Source organism: Catharus ustulatus, chromosome 2 (genome assembly GCF_009819885.2).
Source record: "Catharus ustulatus isolate bCatUst1 chromosome 2, bCatUst1.pri.v2, whole genome shotgun sequence".
Classification (NCBI taxonomy): domain Eukaryota; kingdom Metazoa; phylum Chordata; class Aves; order Passeriformes; family Turdidae; genus Catharus; species Catharus ustulatus.
Window position 1 is genome coordinate 104,967,717 of NC_046222.1, and position 6,000 is coordinate 104,973,716.

Below are 6,000 nucleotides of genomic sequence, written 5' to 3' on the forward strand. Positions count from 1 at the left end.
CATAGTGGCAGAAAAACTTAAATAAAGTTCCACAATGAACATGCTGCAACTTAACACTAACTGTCCTGATGGCCTGCACACCAATATCCTTACAGCTAGAGACCTATTTGAAATTTGTTTTCAACTTTATTTTCCATTATATCCTGACTACAATCTTCAGGAAAAAATTTCTCCATCTTCATGAGGATTTTACCGAAAGCCTGTTTTAAAAATGTTATCACACTGTGCAAATACTTCCTAATAAATACAAATCCTTGTTTTGAACTCGGTAATCCCTATTGTAGTAGAACCTGTTTAGCTTACATTTCCTATATAAGTACCTGAAGTTTATTTTTTAACTCACCGCAAAATCTTTATTGCTACAGGAACTCCCTGTATTGTAACAGACACATTCCAGCAACACTGATTTAGCTGCATTCACACACATCCAAATAAAATTCACTAAAAACCCTAGACATGCTAAAGGAGTGAATCTTTTGTAAAATGCATATTTTAAGATTTTTTAAAAAAAAAACAAAAACCAAAACAAATAACAAACATGTCAAGAACTTCTTTTCCCAGATATACTAGGATGATAACACCACGCATTTGCAGCACTTCAGCCAGCTGACCAAAGCCTCTCCGCTTTATTCGCAGTCTCAGCTCACATCTGTGTTTCACCAGAGCTAAGAAAGTTTGAGAAGCCCTGCAGTAAAAGGAAGGTGCATCCGCCTGGGGAGCTCATGCGATGTCAGATGAGTTACGGAGTCGCTCCGCAGCCCGCAGAACTCGCAGCCCGCTCCGGAGCGAGCGGCAGTCGGAAGGGCAAACCTCGCTCCGAGCCTCCCCGCACCCCGAGCCCGCCACCCCCAGCTGCGGGGATCCGCCTGGCGTACCTGCTGCTCCATTTTCCCGGCACTTTCCCGTTTCCCCAGCCGCAGGAGAGGCGCAGTCCCGGCGGGCGGCGCGGGCGGTCCCGGGTGCGCTCGGCTCGGCTCGGTCCGGCCCCGCCCGCCGCAGCCCGCGCCCCTCTGCCGCGCACAGCCCCGCCGCGCTCCCCTAGGTACAACAGGTTTCCTTATATAGGTCACCACAGCGCATTCCTGGTGACAGGGCTCACTGGAAGTAAGCTTAATTTGGTTAACTCCACAGACACCGTACGGGTCTGAGTGCCTGAAGTTTGTTTAGCACAGCGTGGTGAAGGTCTTCAGAAAGGAGAACACTTTACTTGCAGTAGTTTAGCACCTACGTAGTCATTGCATTACTTAAAGCCACAGCAATACTGAGTACTGTGTTCACATTACATTAAACACTCGACGATTTTATAGAGCACTGAGCCTGCATTTTCATCCTATAAAAGTGACAAAGGTTTGTGTATGTACTACAAGGTGACAAAGGTTTGTGCACACACTTTCCAAAAATTCCCACAATAATGAAGTTTCCGTATAGAGGCTATCATATATCGCGAGTTATTTGAAAAGGTTAGAGAATGAGGATTGCATTACTGATATCAATGGAAAGATGCAGTGCAAGAAAAGCTTGTTTCACTCTTTCCCAGTTCCTTTTCTATACAATGTAATAGCTAAGCATTTGGTGACAGACCTGTCTTGGCCAGACGTGTGATTGCAATATATTAACAGACACACCCCTACCTAAACAGGGAAACAGAGACAGAGGAAGTACCAAGAACAAGCCTATGCTGCACTCTGCAGAGCAATGGCATGTGTATTTCACTTTTTTTTTCATCATCTTGACTGCTCACTACTTGCTAACCCTTTTCTACAAATACAACTTCCTTGTCCAGAAGAACTTCAGCAGGCAATTAATTAATTAATTAATTAATTATACAAAGATCATGCAATAGGTGTCACTTTATTATATTTAGGCAAGATTCACTGTTAGTTATGGCTTTTCCACAAGCTAAAACACTGTTTGTATGAAGGTGGAATTAGACAGCAAAAAGCATGAAGATAGGGGGGAAAAAGCAATAAAACAAATTATGGGGGAACACAGTGAAAATGAGAAAATTTTCAAGATTTTCTAAAATTATGAGAGGATGACTTAAAAAAATACAATGAGCTGAAAAATATACAATTTATTTTTCATTCTGTCCCCCAGATATATTGTTTATAACTCAAAATGCACAAGAGATACAAATTCGGCTTCCTGGTGACCTATGGAGTGTTAGAAACAACATTGTACCACACAAAAGCTGGAAAATATCATTATCCAGTGGACTACAGCATTTCTTTTTGCTGCCCAATATATGACTTGAAGATCATTAAATAATATACTGCACAGAAAAGTTATTCCTAATGTCCATTCCTAATGGTTTCAATACTTCTTTAGTTATAATTTTCCTCTTTCCCTGAGGCATAAACATTCAGCCTCATGATACTGAAGGAGTTTGGCTCAGAAGTTGAGAAAAATGAAAAACAATACCAATAAAAGTGGTAAGAAAATAAATACATCTAAAATAATTTCTCTAGACAGTATGTAGGGAATCATGAATACGTGGCCAGAGGCTTGCTGTAATGATCTTCATTCAACTCTTTTGGGACAGATAACTCACTTGTGGCTCCACTGCATAAGAAGAGGATTTTAGCCTTGCCAAGTTCATGCTCCTGTGACAGAGCATTTGCACTGGACTACACAGCCAAGTATTCCCTTACCAGCAGTGATCTCATGACCAGTTCCTGAATGAGTATCAGTTTTTTTGCATGAGTCAAGCCAATTAAAATTCATCAGATTCCCAAAACTGCAACAACAAAGGAATTTTAAGAGGGCTACTAGGCTAATAGTAGATTAAATAGTAGATATTACTTCAAGTATGGTTGACAGTCTATCCTTAGGCTAACACTTTTTCTGTTAGTCAACCCAGAACCCACAATAAACATCACATACATTTATCTAAAATAGTCCCTTACTTAAGGATTTTCCCACCACTTCTTCAGTGCCCATACAAGTGCTTTATTTACCCCAGTCACAAGATGAAAACTCAACTAACTTTGATACTCTACACCTGACATACCCCTTTACCTCCTGAAATACCTGTTTACCTCCACCTCTTTACCCAAACATCATACTGAGAATATGTCAGGGGATCTAGGCTCTTACAGCCAGGCATGAAATCTCATGCTTTACTTGCTGGCCCCCAAGCTGTGATTTCATTAGAATGCTGGCAAAAGCATGAAAAGTTTCCCTGAGTTCTGCATATGCTACCTTTGCAAGAGAGAATCTCTTTGCTTAAACAATACTTGTAGTAAAATAATCATTCATTCCTCAAATGTAAATCAGAATGAAATTTATTTCTATTTTCACTGCATGTCTCTGCTAAAGCATCAACAGCAGTTAATCATCATAATAGATGCATAGTCAGATTTTTTTTATTTCTGAGTTCTTTATTTTTTTAAGAAAACTCTATCTAATTCTCAAGCAATTCGGCTGATTCTTGAAGCTGAGAGTAACCTAGACTTATTTACTGTGCTGTCACACATATGTATCTGCATGTAATGCTAAGACTAATTAGGCTGAAACCATCCTCTCCTTTTCTCCAGGAAGAGGTCTAGCAGATTTGAGCTTGTATTCTGCATCAGAGAACATAAGAAAAAACCTGAGCAGACCTCTAGAATATGTTTGGTTTAATGGAATTAAATTTAATGGAATTAAAAGATTCATTAGAAATTAATGCAGTTGGGGACAAAGAGTTATTTTCTTCACTACTGTGCTCCAATCTGCCCCCAGCAAAAGCCCATCATTGAATAGACACTCTCATTCAGTGTGTCATTAGCTTGTTTCCTGTGCACAATCCATACAAACAGTTTATTGGTGTAAGTTTAATCCCTGCTGCTGATAGTAACTATTTGTAAGCCAAATGACCTTTGTCCAGCAGAGCCAAGAATCACAGTCTTGGGCAGAACCTTGGCTATAGATAAATGTGTTACTGCCTTTCTCTTTACTTTCATTCTTACTCCTTACTACCCATTCTTGCTTCATCTAAAAAGTGGTTTATAAGAAATACTTTCTCTTATGAAAAGACTGATGGATTTTCCTGCTCCCATTCCTGACCATTTTTAAATACACAGTCATGTCACTCTTTGTGTTTTTGTACCAGAAATGGAAACCTAGTGTAAATTTTCGTGGTGAACTTTGATTGAATGGAATAGGTGAGAGCAGTACACCAAGAAACCTATATGAAACAAATAATGTTGGTTTCCAGTCATCTTACCATGAGTCTCTAAATATATCTGCCTTCAACTTTTTCCCTATTAAATGCTCAGGGTGAAACACAGCGGGTTTAGTCTCCTTTCACTGAATTCTTACTCAATAACAAGGTTTGCTTCTGAAGTTCTTTGCAGCCTGAAATTGTCCACACTTGAGTGGCTAAATAAATTGGCTCAATTTAGCCAGGTAAGTATAAAGCAACAGAGATTTCTCAGGTTTCACTGCACAGCGCTATGGCTGCACGTTTTCCAGAACCAAGCTGTTAATGCATTCTCGAAATTCTAATTTCTTCCATGCAATGGCAACACTTCCTTTCACTTTGATACAGGCAAGATTTCATACCTCATCTTGGTATCTGCATCTTTACATCTTCAGTTTCCCTCAGAGATGTGCATCACTGACATCCCACAATGTGTGTTCTGTTTTGTGGGTTGCAACAAGATCATTCCTTCAATAGTTTATTGTTTGTTCTCAGCTACATTACCCAGCCCTCAAATCAACTAACGTGCTCAGCTAGAATAGCAGCAGTGAGTACCTGACAAATGAGGTAGATTCAGTTCTAACAGCCTTTGTTTCACATACAAGTCTCTTCAAAGATATGCAATATCATAGTGCATCTCTCTTCCTACATCAAATAGTTTTTAGCTTGAAAACCTAAACCCCTGAATACATTTCCATGTACGAGTCCATAAGTGCTATTTCCTTACTGCCATTAAATAATGTTTACATGCAGAATGCTAATATTGCATTTTAAGATACTGTGACAGTGTACAGTGTACCCAAATACACAGATACACTCAGACTTTAGCTTACAACCTGAACAAAAAGCTATGAACAAAATGCCCTGGTGTTGAGTGCAGCTTTCCCCAAGCAAGCTAACTGCTGCAGAACTCAGCTGGGTGTGTTTGTCTGGGATAGAGTTAACTTCCTTCTGACCAGCCAGTATGGTTCTGTGTTTTGGCTTTGTGGCTGAAACTGTGTTGATAAAATACTTTTGTTTGGCTGTTACTGAAGAGTGCTTGCACCACCTCAACATCAAAGTTGCCCCTTTTTCCCCACACTGCCCAACTGCAGTGAGATCAGGAGTGGGCAAGGAAAGGGAAGTGGACACTACCAGTAACTACAGCTGACTCACACTGACCGAGAGCTGTTTCATACCATGGAACAAAAAATTATTTCAACCCAAGATAGACTAAGAAGAAGGGGGGTGGCCTCCCAAGGTAACCATTGTTTGGAGACCCTGGACATTGGCTTTCCTGGCCGTGTGGTGGCTGTTACTTGGCTGTGCTTCCCACCGCACCCACCTATTTGTCTTGTCTTTGTCTTGACCTGTGAATTTTCTGACTTCTATTTTTGCTGTTTTCTTCCCATAGCTCACTGGGGTGGGGGTGGGAAAGTGAACTGTCCACTCCAGAGACTAACAGCAGAGAAGTTTTGGAAATTTTTCTTTACTACTCATCAGTTATTTGCTTTTGCCTCACAGAAGATACTTCAGAGCGGCTCTTGTAAATGCTTCCATCTCATTTCATGGAAAAGTAAAAATCTGTCATGCTACATTGCCTTCTGCAGTGGCCCACTGAAGTCATTTGACTTCACCTTGAAATGCCCTAGAGGCATCTAAATGACAATCACACATCTGAGAAACAGCTGAAGTTGTCTCTCAGCTACGAGTTCCTTGACTATAACCATGTGCACATGGAAAAACCACAAGATTTCCAGGTCAGCAGGTACACTGGCCACAGACTTGGGCCTGAGAGCTATGTAGCCACAGACTAATTTATATACTCAGCTAATAGA

The 6,000-nt window shown here is 40.5% G+C and overlaps 1 protein-coding gene across 1 annotated transcript in view; it reads right to left on the reverse strand.

Annotated features, from left to right (window-relative positions):
- The window catches only part of MID1 (midline 1), a 240,584-nt gene extending 239,663 nt beyond the window's left edge, over positions 1-921 (reverse strand). The window contains exon 1 of the mRNA XM_033052708.1: positions 876-921. The gene's annotated coding sequence lies outside the window, so the exon portion shown is untranslated. The remainder of the gene's footprint in view (positions 1-875) is intronic.
- Positions 922-6,000: the final 5,079 nt, after the last annotated feature.